The following is a 20,666-nucleotide window of genomic DNA, read 5'->3' as shown; positions in this document are numbered from 1 at the left end:
AAATACTTTAAATCTGTGCCCTCTCGCTCTCGATCCTTTCACAAGTGGGAACAGTTTCCCTATCTACTCTGTCCAGACCCCTCATGATTTTGAATACCTCTATCAAATCACCTCTCAGCCTTCTCTTCTCCAAGGAAAACAGTCCTAACTTCTCCAATCTATCTTTATAAATGAAATTCCTCACCTCTGGAACTATTCTCCTGAATCTTTTCTATACTCTCTCCAACGCCCTCATGTCTTTCCTCAGGTGCGGAATCCAGAACTGGACACAATACTCTAGCTGAGGCCAAACTAATGTCTTATACATGTTCAACACAACATCCTTGCTCTTGTACTCTATGCCCCTATTAATAAAGCCCAGGATACCGTATGTTTTATTAACCACTCTCTTAACCTGTCCTGCCACCTTCAATGACCTATGCGCAGATACACCCAGGTCCCTCTTCTCCTGTACCCCCTTTAGAATTGTACCCTTTATTCTATATTGTCTCGCCATGTTCTTCCTACCAAAATGAATCACTTCACATTTCTCTACATTGAACTTCATCTGCCACCTGTGTGCCCATTCCACTAACTTGTCTATGTCCTCTTGGAGTTCTACACCATCCTCCTCACTGTTCACAATGCTTGCAAGTTTCGTATCGTCTGCAAACTTTGAAATTGTGCCCTGTACACCAAGGTCTATATACATCAGTAAAAGCAAGGGTCCCAAAACTGATCCCTGGGGAACTCCACTACAAACCTTCCTCCAGCCTGAAAAACATCCATTAAACACTACTCTTTGTTTCCTGTCACTCAGCCAATTTCGTATCCATGTTGTTACCGTCCCTTTTATTCCATGAGCTACAAGTTTGCTCACAAGTCTGTTGTGTGGCACTGTAACAAATGCTTTTTGAAAGTCCATGTACAACACATCAACAGCATTGCCCTCATCAACCCTCTCTGTTAGCTCCTTAAAAAATCCAGCAAGTTAGTTAAACATGATTTTCCCTTAAGAAATCCATGCTGGCTTTCCTTAATTAACTCACATTTGTCCATTTGACAATTGATTTTTCCCTGAATTATTTTTTTCTAAAAGTTTCCCCACCACCAAAGTTAAACTGACTGACCTGGACTTCCTGGGCTTATCTTTACACCCTTTTCTGAACAAGGGTCCAACGTTTACAATACTCCAGTCCTCTGGCATCACCCCCAAGTCTAAAGACGACTGAAAAATTATGGCTAGTGCCTCTGCAACTTCCACCCCCACTTCCCTCAGTATCCTTGCATCACATCCGGCCCTGGTGCTTTATCCACTTTAATGACAGACAGCCTATCTAATACTTCCAATTTATCAATTTTAAACACCTCTAGCGTCTGACTTACCTCCTCTTTCAACATTGTCTGGGTTGCATCTTCTATCTTGGTAAAGATAAATGTAAAGTATTCATTTAATACCTCAGCTATGCCCCCTGCCTCCATTTGTAAATCCCCTTTCTGGTCCCTAATCTGCCCCACTCCTCCTTTTACCACTGTTTTACTATTTATATGCCTATAGAAAACTTTGGGATTTCCTTTAATACTAGCTGCCGTCTCTTTTCATGCTCTCTCTTCGCTTATTTACTTCCCCTCTGAGCCTTCTTTATTCAGCCTGGTTCTCAATAGTATTTTCTACCTGGCATCTGTCATAAGCACACTTTTTCTTCTTTATCTTATCTTAAATTATCTTATTTGTCATTCAGGGAGCTCTGGATTTGTTTGCCCTACTTTTCCCCTTTGAGGGAACATGCCTTGACCGTGTCCAAACTATCTCTTCTTTGAAGGTAGCCCATTGTTCATCTACCAGTTTTCTTGCCAGCTTTTGACTCCAATTTATTCTCCCCAGCTCCATTCTTACCCCACTGAAGTTGGCCTTCCCCCAGTTAATTCTTAACCTGGATTGCTCTTTGTCCTTTTCCATAGTCAGCCTAAACCTTATGATACAATGATCACTATCCCCTAAATGCTCTCCTACTGATAGTTGATAGAAAGGGTACAACTTTAAATGGGGTGCAGGAGCAGACAGACCTGGATGTCTATGTACATAGGTCATTAAAGGCGGCAGAACAGGTTGAGAGAGTGGTCAATAAAGCATAGTGTACCCTAGGCTTTATTAATAGGGGCACAGAGTACAAGAACAAGGACGTTACATTAAGCTTGTATAAATCACTGGTTTGGCCTCAACTGGAGCACTGCGTCTAGTTCTGGGTGCTGCATTTAAGGAAAGATGTAAAGGCATTGGAGAGAGTGCAAAAAAAATTCACAAGAATGGTTCCAGGGATGAGGAACTTCATTCACAAAGATAGATTGGAGAAGATGGGACTGTTTTCCTTGGAGAAGAGAACGCCAAGAGGAGATTTTATAGAGGTATGCTAAATCATGAGGGGTCCAGATTGTGTAGATAGGGAAAAACTGTTCCCACTCATGAAAGGATCAAGAACGAGAGGGCACACATTTAAGGTAATTGGCAAAGGAAGCAATGGCGATATGAGGAAAACCTTTTTCACGCAGTGAGTGATTAGGATCTGGAATGCACAGCCAGAGAGTGTGGTGGAGGCAGGTTCAATCGAGACATTCAAAAGGGAATTAGATAGTTATCTTAAAAGGAAGAATGTGCAGGGCTATGTAGAGAAAACATGGGAATGGCATTAAGTGGATTGCTCACTCGGAGAGCCAGTGCAGACATAATGGGCCAAATGGTCTCCTTCTGTGCTTTAACAATTCAGTGTAAAACTGGTAAGGAATTAAGCTTGGCTCACAGCTTTGTTTGCTAGTGGTCGGCAAGCATTTTATGAGGTACAAGAAAAATACAAAAATGTTACCAAAAATAAAATCAGTCTGATCTTTGCAATAGATTACAGGGCTCCCTGCCATGGAGATTATTTCCACTCATCTCACAGGTATATAGTTCTTGCTAAACTTTTAACATTATCAAGATACACAGACCAAGAAAATCCCAAATCCACAATTAGGCCGAATAGGAACTGCAGGAACTGATAACTTCTGGTCCTCAAGGAAAGCTCTCATTAAGCACAGCTGTAGTTCAGTAGCATAACAGTATAATTCTATCCTTATGAGACAGTACCTCGCACTTACAACACCAAGGGAAATGCGTGAGTTGTAATACAAAGGACATCACAAGAATGTTTTTTAAATTATGAGGCACACAAGTGAACTCATAGTTAACCCACATAATCAGGTAGTGTGGTGGCAATGAGCATCAGAACACTCACTGTCTGTTAAAGAATGCAGACACAGATGTGTGCAGCATGGGGTTGGTTAGTTTCTGGCATCTTCAGGCTACAGGTAATGCTCTTGCATTTCAAATGCAAGATATCAAAATGAGCCAAATGGAGGAGGTAGGGGTGAAAAGTTGCACAGAACTATAAAAATGCCAAAAAATGAAAATGCTCAAGGAGGTATAATTAATCCTGATTTAAGTGGAAATACCAGTGTAGTTCGTTATTTCCATATTGATCGGGAACTTATCTCTTAAAAGACTGCCAGGTCTTGGTCTTTTCCGCATGAGTCTTTAGAGGTACCTTTTAAAAGCATTATTTCCTACAACTAATGGGGAATAAAATAAATATGACCTTCAAAGTAAATGTAATCAAATTTAAAACAAGCTGGGTGCTTTTCAGCATCAAAACACAGAAAATCATAGGAAAATTACAATCCAAAAAAAAGTAAATTGAGAAAAATTATTTTGATCACTAAAATGCAGTCTAAAAAGGATCATGCTTCAATGTAACTGGTTTCTATGATCAGAAAATAATGTCAAATTGTTTTAGAAGTAAAATACATTGAGTATGTGAATGGGCTGTGTGCTACCAAGTTGGTAAGTGTATGTTATTGGCCTCATTATATCTAAAGCACAAATATTTTTAACCGCTGACAACTATGAAATAGCTGATGTTGAAATATAATTTCAAAAAAATATATTGTGATCTTAGTATGCAATCTATGCATTTTGCTAACATAGCTGCAATCATCTGAGGCTCTTCCAGTGTACTTCATTCTCTACAGTCTGCTTAAGAGCATATTACTGTTTCGTAAGGTTCTTGATGTTGGTTCACATTTTCATTCCTTCCTTGTTCCACCTCTATTCTAAACCATAAATCCTCTTACTAATCAACATCAAAGATTCAACTAAGCTAAGTGGTGTACTTCAAGCTGATGCTTAAGTGGTCAGTAATCAGAACGTTTCCTATTAAGTTTTATCACAAAGTTTCTTTGATGCCATCTTCCTTTTATCATCACAGGTTGGGACTGTTATGTATGAAACACCAGTTAAACTTTCTCCCAAGCTTTTCAATGTGCTTAATGAACTTACCCCAAAGTACAAAGATATTACTTGAATTGAGAGAATTCAACTATCAGGAAAAATTGAACATGCTGGGGCTTTTTTTTTCTGTAAAACAGCAGACTGAGGAGACTAAATAGAAATCTTTAAAAATGTGAAAATGTTCGACAGGATGGATGTGGATAAACTTATAGGTGAGTCCGGAACAGGGGAACATAGTATGATAAATATTTCATTTGATCTGTTAGTGGCTAAGAGGAATTTACACAGTGGTGAGAACATGTAACTCAATGCCACATTAAGTGGTTGAAGCAAATAGCATTGACACATTCAAAGGGAAATTTAATACATATACAAGGGAATACAGGAATATGGGGACAAGGTGGGAAAAGCTAGTTAGATTGAGAGGGAACTCATGTGATCTATGAACACCAGCTTAGACCAGATGTGCCAAATAGCCTGTGCTGTGGATTCTATGCAATTCTATATAAAGTGGATGAATTAATCGCGTAAATAGTTGTAAACAGGTATGATATAGTCAGGATTACGCAGACATGGCTGAAGGGTGACCAGGGATAGGAAATGAACATCCAGGAGTATTCAGTGTTTAGGAAGGACAGACAAAAAGTAAAAGGCGGTGGAGTTGCATTGCTGGTTAAAGCGGAAATTAACGCAACAGCGAGGAAGGATATTAGCTCTGACGATGTGGAACCTGTATGGGTAGAGCTGAGAAACTAAGGGGCAAAAAACATTAGTGGGGGTTGTATATAGACACCCAAACTGTAGTGGTGATGTTGGGAAAGGCATTAAACAGAAAATTAGAAACGCATGTGATAAAAGAACACCTGTAATTATGGGTGACATTAATCTGCATATAGATTGGGCAAATCAAATTAGTCACAATACCGTAGAGGAGGAATTCATGGAGTGTATACGGGATGGTTTTCTGGACAAATACGTTGAGAAACCAACGAGAGAACAGGCCATTCTAGACTGGGTATTGTGTAATGAGAGAGAAATAATTGACAATCTAGTTGTGCGAGACCCCTTGGGGATGAGCGACCATAATATGATTGAATTCTTCATCAAGATGGAGAGTGACGTAGTTGATTCTGAGACTAGGGTCCTGAATCTTAATAAAGGAAACTACGAAGGTATGAGGCGAGAGTTGGCTATAATGGATTGGGAAACGTTACTTAAAGGGATGTCGGTGGATAGGCAATGGCAAACATTCAAACAGCACATGGATGAACTGCAACAATTGTTTATTCCTGTCTGGCGCAAAAGTAAAACAGGAATGGTAGCCAAACCATAGCTTACAAGGGAAATTAGAGATAGCATTAGATCCAAGGAAGCAGCATACAAATGTGCCAGAAAAAACAACGGACCTCAGGATGGGGAGCAATTTAGAATTCAGCAAAGGAGGACCAAGGGATTGATTAAGAAGGGGAAAATAGAATACGAGAGTAAGCTTGTGAGGAACATAAAAACTGACCGTAAAAGTTTCTATAGGTATGTGAACAGAAAAAGATTGAAGGTCCCTTATAGTCAGAAACAGGGGAATTTATTATGGGGAACAAAGAAATGGCTGACCAACTAAATGTATACTTTGGTTCTGTCTTCACAAAGGAGGACACAAATAACATACCAGAAATGTTGGGGAACACAGTTTAGTGAGAGGGAGGAACTGAAGGAAATCAGTATCAGTAGAGAAATGGTGTTGGGGAAATTGATGGGATCGAAGGCCAATAAATTCCCAGGGTACTTAAGGAAGTGACCCTAGAAAGAGTAGATGCATTGATCATCTTCCAAGTTTCCATCGACTCTGGAACAGTTCCTACAGATTGGAAGGTAACTAATGAAACATCACTATTTAAAAAGGAAGGTAGAGAGAAAACAGGGAATTATAGACCAGTCAGCCTGACATCGGTTGTGGGGAAAATTCTAGAGTCCATTATCAAAGATTTTATAGCAGAGCACTTGGAGAACAGAAGTAGAATCGGACAGAGTCAGCATGGATTTACGAAAGGGAAATCATGCTTGACAAATCTACTAGAATTCTTCGAGGATGTAACTAGTAGAGTTGATGAGGGGGAGCCGGTGGTTGTGGTTTATTTGGACTTTCAGAAGGCTTTCAACAAAGTCCCATATAAGAGATTAGCATGTAAAATTAAAGCGCATGGGATTGGGGGCTAGTGTATAGTGATGGATAGAAAACTGGTTGGCAGACAGGAAACAAAGAGTAGGAATAACCGGGTCTTTTTCCGAATGGCAGGCAGTGACTAGTAGGATACCGCAGGGATCGGTGCTCGGACCCCAGCTATTCACAACATATATTAATGATTCAGATGAGGGAACGGAATGTAATATCTCCAAATTTGCAGATGACACAAAACCGGGTGGGAGGGTGAGTTGTGAGGAGGATGCAGAGAGGCTTCAGAGTGATTTGGACAAGTTGAGTGAGTGGGCTAATGCATGGCAGATGCAGTATAATGTGGATAAATGTGAGGTTATCCACTTTGGTAGCAAAAACAGGAAGGCAGATTATCTGAACGGCTATAAACAGAGAGGGGAATATGCAGCGAGACCTGGGTGTTCTCGTACACCAGTCACTGAAGGTAAGCATGCAGGTGCAACAGGTGGTAAAAAAGGCAAATGGTATGTTGGCCTTCATAGCAAGAGGATTTGAGTACAGCAGCAGGGATGTCTTGCTGCAATTATACAGAGCCTTGGTGAGGCCTCACTTGGAATACTGTGTGCAGTTTTGGTTTCCTTATCTGAGGAAGGATGTCCTTGCTATGGAGGAAGTGCAGCAAAGGTTTACCAGACTGTTTCCTGGGATGGCAGGACTGACTTATGAGGAGAGATTGAGTCGGTTAGGATTATATTCGCTGGAGTTCAGAAGAGTGAAGGGGGATCTCATAGAAACCTATAAAATTCTAACAGGACTTGACAGGGTAGATGCAGGAAGGATGTTCCCAATGGTGGGAGAGTCCAGAACTAGGGGTCATAGTCCAAGGATATGTGGTAAACCTTTCAGGACTGAGATGAGGAGAAATTTCTTCACCCAGAGAGTGGTGAGCCTGTGGAATTCGCTACCACAGAAAACAGTTGAGGCCATAACACTCAAGAAAGAGTTACATATAGCTCTTGGGGTGAAAGGGATCAAAAGATATGGGGGGAAAAGCGGGAACAGGTGACTGAGTTGGATGATCAACCATGATCGTAATGAATGGCAGAGCAGGCCTATTTTCTATGTGTCTATGGTTACGCCCCACATCTTCCAAAATTTGTCAGATGGGTTGCAGGATTACATAGGAAATGCAGCACGGAAACAGGCCAGTCACCCCAACTAGCCCATGTCAGTAATTATACTCCACTCAAGCCCCCTCCCTTCTTTCCGAATCAAAAACTATAATTGTAGCATGCCATTCCCCTTTCCTTCAAATGCTAGTCTCGCTTCCCCTAAACCATCTGTACTATTTGCTTCAACCACTGCCTGTGGTAGCAAGTTCCACATTCTCACCACTCTTCCGGTAAACAAGTTTCTTCTGAATTCCCTATTGGATTTCTTGGTGACCATCTTATATTGATGACCTCTGGTTATACTCCCCACAAGCAGAAACATTCGCTCTATATCCACTCTATCAAAACGTTTCATAATTTTAAAGACCTCTATAAGATCAACCCTCGGCCTTCTTTATTTGAGAAGTGAGATCCAGCCTGTTCATCCTTTCCTGATATATATGCCCATGCAATTCTGGTATCATCCTGTCATGCAGGCCCCTATCTGCCAAGAATGAGGCACACATTATTTCGTCACAGGAACATTAAAAACTTAATGTTGCTGGGAAGAAAAGGGCCTATCACAAGGAATTGCCAGGCCCCTCGCCAGAAAGACCTTTTTTGCATACTAGCAGACAGTGTTGGAACAAAGGACCCAGTCCCTGCTTCTCCAATACACAGAAAACCTGGTCAGACCGTTTAGTCACATGACTAACTGGCTGTTTAAATTTGAGCTTGCCACAAAGTGTTTAAAACTCTGAAAGCTCTTTGCTCCTTGACTGAGAACACCTTTCTCCTGTCTGCTCCCATCTCCCTCTCACAGAACTTAAAGACCCACTGAACACATATGAAACGGCAAGAGAGAAAAGTCTCCTACAGTAAACAAGGTTTCAGAAGAATATTGGGCCCCAATGAAAAACAAGACCACCTACAAAAAGACTACAGTGAGCTAGAAGCACAGCAACAAGAAACTCTTCTGATATTGCCTCAAACCGCTCCATTTTATTTTTCTTCTGCTCTTTTTTTCGGTCTCTATTTGCATGTGCGTATCGGCGTGTATCTGTAGGCGTTAACCGAAATAGAGTTTAAGTTTAAATAAATTTCACTTTTCTTCTGTAAACCTAAGCAAGCGTGCTTGTGTTCACTTCTTTGCCTTATAATTGGAAAGCAGTGAACAAGGATTCACCAAGGGGGAGCTCAAAACACTGTTTAAAAATTAAACCCTGTTACAATAAGACCAGGTGAAGACTAAAAGAGACCCCTAGACACCTTTCTCACCTGGTCATAACAATCCTTTTAAATCTGCTCTGCACCCTCTCCAGTGCCTCTACAATCTTTCTACAATACAGTGACCAAAACTGTACGCAGTATTTTAAGTATGGTCTAACCAAGGTTCGATGCAGGTTGAGCATAACTTCCCTACTTTCCAATTCTATCCCTCTCGAGATAAAGCTAGAGTTGCTTTTTTTATAGACTTGCTAACCTGTGGCGCACCTTATAGTAATTAGTGTATTTGTACTCAGAAATCCCTTTGTTCCTCCGCCCCATCTAGACTCGCACCTTCCAAGTAATAAACTCCCTATTCTACACCTTTTTCTCATGAAATATTTAATGCGTAGTAATATGTCTGCTATCTCTTACCTGGATTCTTTTAAAATGTGTGGATGCAATCCCTCCAGATCGGGGCTTTAGCTTCTTGGAGTTTGGTAAATTTATTCAATACATCCTTTTTTATTATTTTAAAATGCACGTCTCATTACTTAGCTCATCGTTCAAGGACATGTCTACGTTTTTAAAATTTGTTTGTGGGATGTGGGCAGTGCTGTCTGGACCAGCATTTATTGTCCATCCCTAAATGGCCTTGAGAAGGCAGTGGTGAGCTGCCTTCTTGAACCACTGCTGTCCATGTGAAAAAGGTACACCCACAGTGCTGTTACAAAGGGAGTTCCAGGATTTTGACCCAGCTACAGTGAAGGAACAGTGATAGAGTTCCAAGTCAGGATGGTGTGTGGCTTGAAGGGGAACTTGCAGGTGGTGGTGTTCCCATGCATTTGCTGCCCTTGTTCTTCTATGTTGTAGAGGTCACAGGTTTGGAAGCTGCTGTCAAATGAGCCTGGGTGAGTTGCTGTAGTGCATCTTGTAGAGGACACACACTACTGCCACTGTGTGTTGGTGGTGAAGGGAGTGAATGTTGAAGGTGGTGGATGGGGTGCCAATTAAGCTGGGTACTTTGTCCTGGATGGTGTCGAGCTTCTCGAGTGTTGTTGGAGCTGTACCCATCCACACAAGTGGAGAGTATTCCATCACACTCCTGACTTGTGCCTTGTCGATGGTGAAGAGGCATTGGGGAGAGAGGAGGTGAGTTACTCGCTGCAGAATTCCTAGCCTTGGACTTGTTCTTGTAGCCACAGCATTTATGTTGCTATTCCAGTTCAGTTTCTGGTCAATAGTAGCCCCAAGGATGTTGATGGTAGGGGATTCAACAATGGTAATGTCATTGAATATCATGGGGAGATGGTTAGATTCTCGCTTGTTTGAGATGGTCACTGCCTGGCACTTGTGTGGCACGAATGTTGTCACTTATCAGCCCAAGCCTGGATGTTGTCCAGGTCTTGCTGCATCTGGACACAAGTTGCTTCAGTATTTGAAGTGTCACTAATAGTGCTGAACCCTGTGCAATCAGTGAACATCCCCACTTCTGACCTTATGATGGAGAGAAGGTCACTGATGAAGCAGCTGAAGATGGTTGGGCCTGGGCCACTACCCGGACGAACTCCTACAGTGATGGCCTGAGACTGAGATAGTTGGCCTCCAAAAACCACAACCATCTTCATCTGTGCTAGATATAACTCCAACCAGTCGAGAGTTTTCCCCGATTCCCATTGACTTCAGTTTTATTAGGACCCCTTGATGTCATACTCAAATCAAATGCTGCCTTGATGTCAAGGACAGTCACTCTCACCTGACCTCTGGAGTTCAGCCCTTTTGCCCATGTTTGCATCAAGGCTATCATGAGGTTAGGAGCAGAGTGGCCCTGACAGAACCCAAGCAGACAGTCAGTGAGCATGTTACTGCTGAGAAAGTGCCCCTTGATGGCACTGTCTACGACCCCTTCCATCACTTTTCTGATGATCGATAGTAGACTGATAGGGCAGTAACTGCCCAGATTGGAACTGTCCTGCTTTTTTGGACAGAACATACCTGGGCAATTTTCCACATTGCCAGGTAGATGCCAGTGTTGTAGCTGTACTGGAACAGCTTGGCTATGGGCACAGCTAGTTCTGGAGCACAAGCCTTGAGTATTATTGTCAGGATGTTGTCAGGGCCTATAACCTTTGCAGTATTCAGTGCCTTCAGCCGTTTCTTTATCATGTGGAGTGAATCAGATTGGCTGAAGACTGGCATCTGTCTCAGGAGGAGGCCGAGATGGATCTTCCACTCGGCACTTCTAGCTGAAGGTGGATGCAAATGGTTCAGCCTGGTCTTTTGCACTGATGTGTTGGGCTCTCCCATCATTGATGATGGGGATTTTTCTGGAGCCTCCTCCTCTTGTTATCTGTTTAATCGTCCACCATTCACAACTGGATGTGGCAGGACGGCAGAGCTTAGATCTGATCCGTTGGTTGTGGGGTGGCTTAGCCCTATCTATTGCAAGCTGCTTCTGCAATTTGGCATGCAAGTAGTCCTGTGTTGTAGCTTTATCAGGCTGACACCTCATTTTTAAGTATGCCTGGTGCTGCTCCTGACATGCCCTCCTGCACTCTTCATTGAATCAGGGCTGGTCCTCCAGCTTGATGGCAGAATGCTGGGCCATGAGGTTACAGATTGTGGTTCAATACAACTCTGTTGCTGCTGATGGCCCACAGCACCTCATGGATGCCCAGTTTTGAGTTGCTATATCTATTCGAAATCTATCCCATTTAGCACAGTGGTAGTGCCACTCAAAACAATGGTGGGTACCCTCAATGTGAAGACGGACATTGTCTCCACAAGCACTGTGTGCTGGTCACTCCTACCAATACTGTCATGGACAGATGCACCTGCGACAGGTAGATTGGTGAGGATGAGGTAAAGCATGTTTTTCCCTCGTTGGTTCCCTCACCGCCTGCCGCAGCTATGTCCTTTAGGACTCGGCCAGCTCGGACAGCAGTGGAGCTACCGAGCCACTCTTGGTGATGAACACTGAAGTCCCCCACCCAGAGCACATTCCGCGCTTCTTCCAATTGGTGCTCAACATGGAGAAGCAATGACTCATCAGCCGAGGTGGGGCAGTCGGTGATAATCAGCAGGAGATTTCCTTGCCCATGTTTGACCTGATGCCATGAGACCTCACAGGGTCCAGAGTCAATGTTGGAGGACTCCCAGGGCAACTCCCTCCTGACTATATACCACTGTGCCGCCACATCTGGTGGGTCTGTTCTGCTGGTGGGACAGGACATAGCCAGGGATGGTGATGGTGGTGTCTGGGAACTGTCTGTAAGGTATGATTCCTTGAATATGACTATGTCAGGCTGTTGCTTGACTAGTCTGTGGGACAGCTCTCCCAATTTTGGCACAAGCCCCAAATGTTAGTGAGGAGGACTTTGCACTGTCAACAGGGCTGGGTTTGCCATTGTCGTGTCCACTGCCTAGGTCGATGCCTGGTCATCAGTCGGTTTAATTACTTTTCTTAGACTTCGTAGAGGCTTGATAGAACTAAGTGGCCTGCTGGGCCTTTTCAGAGGGAATTTAAGAGTCAACCACATTGCTCTGGGTCTGGAGTCACATGTAGGACAGACCAGGTAAGGATGGCAGATTTTCTTTCCTAAAGGGAATTACCAGATGGGTTTTTACAATAATCGACAATGGTTTCATGGTCACCATTAAACAGGCTTTTTAATTCCAAATTTATTAATTGAATTCAAATTTCACCATCTGCCTTGGTGGGATTCAACCCCATATCTCAAGAGCATTAGCCTGTTCTATCTCCTTTGTAAATACCAAAGCGAACTAATTACTTAATATTTCTGCCATCTTTCTATTGTTACCTGTATTATCATATTCACATCCCTGCCTCCCTTTCTTTACTGATGTGCCTGTAAAATATTTTACTATTTTGTTTTATGTTCCTTGATAATTCAATTTCATAGTTCTTCTTTGCCTTCTTTTCAAATCACTTTGTATTCTCTCTTATCATGCATTCCTCTGCAGTCTATGTGCTTAATATATGCCCCTTTGCTAACCTTCAATTGTTCCCTTATGTCTTTATTCATCCATAGACTCTCACTAGTGTTTAGTTTCTTTCCTTTTAGCGGAATATATTTTTCGTGCACTCTCGAACGCCATTTTAAACGTTTCTCATTGTTCACCAATATTGTTGCTCATTTTATTTTCCCAAGTTCTATTCTCAGCCCCTCAAAATCAGTTTTGCTCCAATTTATCAACCTGGTTTTCATCATACATTTGTCCTTCTCTATTATTACCTCAAAGCGTATTATAGTGTTGTTGCAATTGTCTAGATGTTCCACTACTTTTACTTCTCATCTGCTCGGGTTCCTTCCCCATTACTAGATCCATTAGCCAATATTCCCTTGTTGGGCTTTTTACATATTGGTTCGAAAGGAGTCCTGTACATATTGTAGGAACTCCATTCCCTTATCCCCTTTACCTACCTCTTCAGTCTAATTAATATTGGGGTAGTTGAAATCTCCCATGATTATTATTCGAAGTTTTTTGCTCAAATCCTAAATTTGTTGGCATATTTCTTCCTCCACCTCCCTTACACTATTCGGTGTTCTGTCGACTACACCCATTAGTGTGATTTGATCTTTTATCTCTATCCATACGGATTCTATTTTTGTCTTTCTGATAGCTGCGTCCCTTTTTTCTATTGCCATTGTTATCCCTAGTAAGTACAGCTACTCCACTTCCCCTTTTTCCCCTCTTTGTCTTTTCTAAATATGTTTTTCCCTGCAACATCCAATTCCTAGTTCTGATTTTTCTGTAGCCATGTCTCAGTAATCCCTACTATGTCTGGTTACCTGCAACATGATTGCCTGCAGCTCCCAGTTTTATTATGGACACTGTGTGCACTGCTGTACAGACATTTTAACTCGTTTTTAAACAGGATTTCCTCTCACTTTATGTTTAACCATCTTTTAAGACTCCAGTTCTATAACTATTTGTTTTCTTGACAATGTCCTCCCTTACTTTATTCGTTCCTATGCTCTCCTTCCCTGTTTTGTTTACACTTAGGCTGCTTACATTTCTTGTAGATCCCTCCCCCATCTTACTGGTTTAAAGCCTTTGCCAGCTTCCTATTTACCTTTTCCACTAAGAGACAGGTCCCATACTAGCTCAGGTGGAGCCCATCCCATCAGTACAGCTCCTTCCTGTCCCAGAACTAGTACCAGTTTCCCATGAAAAGGAACCCCCTCTTTCCAACACCAGCCCTTTAGCCATGTGTTGATTCTCCTGATCTGTCTGCTCCTATGCCAATTTGCACATGGCTCAGGTAATCAAGAGATTATTACCCTCAAGGTCCTGCTTTATAAGTTAGAGCCTAACTCCTGATAGTCTATCAGCAGGACCTCCACCCTGCTCCTACCTACATCATTTGTTCCAACATTGACCATGACAACTGCCCTCCCTTTCCACATTACTCTCCAGCTGCCATGAGATATCGATTACCCTGGCACCAGGCAGGCAACACAACCTTTGGGATTCTCATTCTTGGCTGCAGAGGATGCTATCTATCCCCTAATTAGAGTCACCTATTACTACCACATTACTATCTATTGTGCTTTCCCACCACCCCCTTGCAAAGCCTTATTAGCCACGGTGCCTTGGTCTTCATTGTAGCTGTCCTCCTTCAGTCTTTCTCCTTGTCCTCACAGTTGCAAGTACATTGTACCTGTTGGGCAGGACCAGTGACTGCAGGACCTCCTTCTCAACCTGTCCTAAATCCCTGCTACCCAGCTCCCCAACAGTTACGCCTGCCCTTTCTTGAACCTGTTTTCCCCTCTGGGGTGGGACTGTATTCTGGATAAAACTGTCCAGAAATTCCTCCCTCTCTCTTCTGTGTCAGAGTATCGCCAGCTCACGCACCAGCTCAATGATTCTCAGCCAGAGAGATCTGAGGTGGAGACCTCTTTTGCAGCCGTTTGCGCTCAGGACAGTCTCACCGTCCAGAAACTCCCACATTCTGCAATCAAGACACACAACCTGCTCTGCCATATCTTAGACTAACCTTATTTTATTTAATTAGTTAAAGCCTTTATTCAACAATTATTTGTATATTAAGTAGTTTAAGTAGTTAAGCTATAAATTTCATATAGTAATACAAAAACAAAATACTGCAGATGCTGGAAATCTGAAATATAAAACAAAGTGCTGGAAATACTCAGCAGGTCTGGCAGCATCTGTGGAGAGAGAAACAGAGTTAACATTTCAAATCTGTGACCTGATGAAAGGTCACAGACCTGAAACATTAACTCTGTTTCTCCCTCCACAGATGCAGCCAGACCTGCTGAGTATTTCCAGCACTTTAGGTTTTAATTTAATACAGTACTTATATTTTCCCAGACCCCCTAGTTTAAAGTAATGCCCTAGTTTAGAGAAAAAAAAACCTTAAAACTCACCAACCAATAACCTACCTGTTCACCGAATTAATGCCTCAAGACTTCAACTCTCAGATCCCACCATTTCCTGCTCCCTTTCTCAGACCATTCCTTGTGTCGTAAAATACCAGAACAGCACCTTTTCCCTCACTCACCAAATTCCCCAAGTTAAGTACACTGTGGAAACAGTAATCCATCGAGCTGGACTTCATGCTACTCAGAGACATCATTGTGCATACTACCTTACATAAAATCACACATCACGAGCACGATATGTGTGAATTCAACATCTTTTCGCTGGTCAGATGTGTTTTCCCCAACCCAGAAAAATCCATGCAATTTTTTGTAGAATCAAGAAAAACTGATTTTCACGAATTTATCCAAAAAAGTTTCCTTCTCCTTTAATTTTCATTGAAACTGAAGAAAAAAATCATTTTCACATTCTGTAGGTAAATCTTTAACTATAATAAAAACAAAATCTTGTTCATGAAAGTACTCCTGCCACTATGAACGTCTGTGGCAAACCCTGACAGCTATGAATTAGGCAGTACCATACAACTGATGCAATTATGCTGTAATTAGAGGCAATATTAGGTTTCTATAATTTTCCACTCCACTTGGTCACAAAAAAAAAAATCTGAAGTGAGCCTGGTTCTGGAGTTTCTGTATGACAGGAAATACAATGTGACTGCCTCAAATCTGATTCCCTGAGCGCAGTGACAGCCTCTTCCCTGGTCAGCACAGCTCACCCTGCCCCCAGCACTGAGACTCAGGAAAGTGCGGGGGAGGCAAAAGTGGCCCTGATACCACCCCCACAACTCCCCACCTTCACCATCTCCCCCAGGTCAATTCAACAGCACATTTTAACTCCAGTCCCCTTACACTGGGACTGAGCTGAGACTTCACCCTCACACCAACATTGAATACTGAATACACAAAAACAAAAATACAACAAACTAAAATCTGAAAACACTTCCCTGAAACAGACTTAAATTTATGCAGAGACAAAACTTTTTAACCAAAAAAAAAGTAGCCACTAAAATCTGCCCCTCCCCCTCCAAAATAAAAGCCATTAAGATCCACTCAATAAAAAGAGAAGCTTTTGACCAAATACAGTTGAACCCAACGACGAATAAGCTGACAGGAGGGAGAGAGAAAAAGTTCCACTATTTACTTCAATGCAAATTTGTACAATAAAAGTGACTCAACGTAAAAGTGAAACCCGCAGCGTACGGCCAGCGTGCTTCCCCACAGCTTTTTAATTTTTAATATTAAATTAATTCCCTCATTTTTTATAAATATATATATATATATACATCAAACCGTCATTGGAAACAACGGCCCAGAAAGATCGCGCTTCAAGTGTAATTTTCCCTGGAAACAGGCCCGGTGGGCGAGTTGCCTCTTACCTGAGTTGCTGTTGTTTTAAAGCTTTCAGTTTGTCGGTGCCGCTCCTCCTTTACTACTTTATTATTAATTTTTCCTTCCTCAGTTGAGTGCTTGATTATTTTTCTCTCTCCGCTCCCCGCTCGAGCCCTCGGCCCCGCTCGCGCTGACGTACCCGAGCCACCTCCCTCCCACTTCCGCCTCTCCGCTTCCAGCGCGGCGCTTAATTGACACACGCTCCCTTGGATCCGCTTCAGGGGAGCGTCCGCAAATCACACTCTTTTTCGAAAAACGAAAAATAAAAAAACAAACAACAACCTGTCTCCACCTGCGGAAGCAAAACACTGAGGATGCTGGAAATCTGAAACAACAACAACAACAAAAAATGGAAAGTGCTGGAAATGCTCAGCAGGCCAGGCTGCATCTGTGCAGGGAAAAACCAGTCAGCGTTTCAGGTCATCGAATTAAACAGCACAGAAGCAGGCCCTTCGGCCCACCGCGTCTGCGCCGGCCATCAAGCCTATATATTCTAATGCCATTTTCCAGCACTTGGCCCATAGCCTTGTATGCTACGGCGTTTCAAGTGCCGTTGCCTCGTATGCTATCGAGTGCTCATCTAAATACTTCTTAAATGTTGTCAGTGACCTTTCATCGGAAATGGCAAAGGCTAGGAATGTCTTAGGGTTTGTGCAAGTGAAGGAGGGAAAGGAGAACAAAAAGGAAGGTCTGTGATAGGGTGGAGGGCCGGAGCGATTATATGACAAAGGGTTTCAGAGTCATAGATTCATTTACGACACAGAAGGAGGCCATTCACCCCATCGAGCCCATGCTGGCTCTTGGTAGAGCTATGCTGTCAGTCCTACTCCCCAGCTCAATCCCCTTAGCCCTCAAGTCTATTTCTCTTAGGTGGCCATCCAACTTGTTTTTGAAATCATTGATCAACTTTGCTTCCACCACCCATGTGAGCAGCGAGTTCCAGGCCATTAACCACCCACTGTGTATAGAAGTGCTTCCACATATTTCCCCTGCATCTTTTGCCCAAAATTTTCAATTGGTGTCCCCTAGTCCTTGTACTATTTGTTAATGGGAACAGCTTTGCCTCATCTATCTTATCTAAGCCCATCATAACCTTGTACACTACTATTAAATCTCCTCTCAATCTCCTTTGTTCCAAGGAAAAAAAACCCATCTTTTCCAACCTAACCTTGGTAATTAAAATTCTTCATCCCTAGAACCATTCTGGTAAATCTACTCTGCACCTTCTCAAGGACACTCACACCCTTACTGAAGTGTGGTGACCAAAACTGAACACAATACTCCATTTGGGACCTAACACAAGCTCTATAAAAGTTCACTATAACTTCCCAGCTTTTATACTCAATACCTCTATTTATGAAGCCCAAGATCCCATATGTTTTACTAACCACTCTCTCAATATGTCCTGCCACCTTCAAAGCTTCCTACCCTAGTCCATGACCAGTTAGGTGATCGCAGCCAGATAAGCAGCAGGGCACAATAATTGGCCCCAGTATGCCCTGAAGTTCTTCTTTGGCCTCCTTATCTCGAGAGACAATGGGTAAGCGCCTGGAGGTGGTCAGTGGTTTGTGGAGCAGCGCCTGGAGTGGCTATAAAGGCCAATTCTAGAGTGACAGGCTCTTCCACAGGTGCTGCAGAAAAATTTGATTGTCGGGGCTGTTACACAGTTGGCTCTCCCCTTGCGCTTTTGTCTTTTTTCCTGCCAACTGCTAAGTCTCTTCGACTCGCCACACTTTAGCCCCGCCTTAATGACTGCCCACCAGCTCTGGTGAGCTGGCAACTGACTCCCACGACTTGTGATCAATGTCACAGGACTTCATGTCGTGTTTGCAGACGTCTTTGAAGCGGAGACATGGACGGCCGGTGGGTCTGATACCAGTGGCGAGCTCGCTGTACAATGTATCTTTGGGGATCCTGTCATCTTCCATGCAGCTCACATGGCCAAGCCATCTCAAGCGCCGCTGACTCAGTAGTGTGTATAAGCTGGGGATGTTGGCCGCCTCAAGGACTTCTGTGTTGGAAATAAGGTCCTGCCACCTGATGCCAAGTATTCTCCGGAGGCAGCGAAGATGGAATGAATTGAGACGTTGCTCTTGGCTGACATACGTTGTCCAGGCCTCGCTGCCATAGAGCAAGGTACTGAGGACACAGGCTTGATACACTCGGACCTTTGTGTTCCGTGTCAGTGCGCCATTTTCCCACACTCTCTTGGCCAGTCTGGACATAGCAGTGGAAGCCTTTCCATGCGCTTGTTGATTTCTGTATCTAGAGACAGGTTACTGGTGATAGTTGAGCCTAGGTAGGTGAACTTTTGAACCACTTCCAGAGCGTGGTCACCAATATTGATGGATGGAGCATTTCTGACGTCTTGCCCCATGATGTATGCCCTGAAGTAGGTAAAGGAAAAATGGCCAAGGTTTGTCCCCATATGCCCATGCTTCTCTGTATCGTTGCAATTTTGAGTACTGCTGGACAATCTTCATGTGGGGATCATTAATTACAGATTTGGACAAACCTGTAATGCAACCTTCATCCTTCTCCTCCTAAATAGGCTGCTGACAATTATTGTCAAAACTCACACATAAATTATGGACACTTGGGCAAAATGCCAGGAGGTTACCATCACCAGCGTAATGACTAATCAAATGTTTAAGGCAGGAAGGAAAAATGAGCCAGCAAATAAAAGAAAACAAATGCTATAAAGCCATGTTGTATTGAAACATGAAAGAAAGGCTTGCATTTGTATAGTGCCATTCATGACCTCAGGATGTCCCAAAGCATTTTACAGACAATGAAGTACTTTTAAAATGTCGTCACTGTTGTAGGAAACATGGCAGCTAATTTTCACACAGCAAACTCCCACAGACAGCAATGTGATAATGCCTATTGAGGGATTAATGTTGGCCAGGGCACTGGTGATAACTCCATTGCTCTTCTTCGAAATTGTGCCATGGGATCTTTTACGTTCACCTGGGAGAGCAGACAAGGCACCAGTTTATTCTCTCATCCAAAAGATGAGTCAGTACTGCATTGGACTCGCAGCCAAGATTTTTGTGCTCAAATCTCTGCAGTGGGACTTGAACAGACAGCCTTCTGACTCAGAGCCAGGCTTAATGAATAACTTTCTTCACCATTTCACAACAACCCCCACCCTCGACAACCACCTGACAGCTCATTTTACTTCTGTGTTTTTAATGCATATTTACTTCTTTCCCAAAGGATTAAAGAAGTAGCAAAGTAATTAGTTTCTGCAACCAGGCCCTGGAACCTTCCCAGTAAACACAGTATCTATTGTTCCTGAGCAATGGTTATTTCTGTTACATTGTGAATATTCCCTTTCACCAGTGTTATAAAAGGAACGGTTATGTTCTTTTGACGACTTACTGACTAAATGTGTTGTAATGGTGTGTTTCATAGCAAGAACTTACATCGATGTAGAAAGTTTCATATCTTCAAGAAGTCACAAAGCACTTCACAGGTAATGAATTACTTTTGAAGTGCAGTCACTGCAATTATGTAGGCAAATGCAGCAGCTATTTTGTTCACACATGCACAACATGGAATAAGTAACGAGTTCATCGGTATTGGTGGCGTTGATTAAGGGAAGAATGTTGTCCAGAGCATTGGGAAAAGTCCCCTTCTTTGAAATAATAAGATCTTCTAAAAGATATCCAGAATCTTGGTTTAAGAGTTCAAGAGTGGCAGCTCCTCCGACAACGCAGCACTCCTTCAATACTGCATTGAATTTTAACGCACCCCACTCAGCAAGAATGGAGTGGGCGAGCAGTCAAAATTGAGCAGCTCCATTTCTTGCTCTGTGACCACTGATTTCCAGTTTTAGTGCTGCTGCTTTTGGCGGCAGATGAGGCATCAGGCAGCTGCCTCATGCATTAATGCTAATTGGGGTCCTGTGATGTCAAGAGAACCCCAATGGCATTTTAAACACAGCCTGAGTGGGGAAGTCAACACATTTTTCTGCCGGGGTAAAGCAGATCAGCAGCGAGAACAAAGAAGCCCTCCAGCTAAGTCAAAACATTACC

General features: G+C 42.9%; 1 protein-coding gene across 6 annotated transcripts in view; it reads right to left on the bottom strand.

Moving 5' to 3' along the window:
* Positions 1–20,666, bottom strand: part of LOC137348151 (signal transducer and activator of transcription 5B-like) — a 218,858-nt gene that overhangs the window by 185,372 nt on the left and 12,820 nt on the right. For 3 of the 6 annotated variants that reach the window (XM_068013414.1, XM_068013419.1, XM_068013418.1), the window contains exon 1: positions 16,614–16,778. The exons of the other annotated variants lie outside the window; for them this stretch is intronic. The gene's annotated coding sequence lies outside the window, so the exon portion shown is untranslated. Of the gene's footprint in view, positions 1–16,613; positions 16,779–20,666 lie in introns of those variants that run through there. 6 annotated transcript variants of the gene reach the window in all.

Source organism: Heterodontus francisci, chromosome 33 (genome assembly GCF_036365525.1).
Source record: "Heterodontus francisci isolate sHetFra1 chromosome 33, sHetFra1.hap1, whole genome shotgun sequence".
Taxonomy (NCBI): Eukaryota; Metazoa; Chordata; class Chondrichthyes; order Heterodontiformes; family Heterodontidae; genus Heterodontus; species Heterodontus francisci.
The sequence above is the reverse complement of the archived record's forward strand: the minus strand, read 5'-3'. Positions and strand labels throughout refer to the sequence as shown.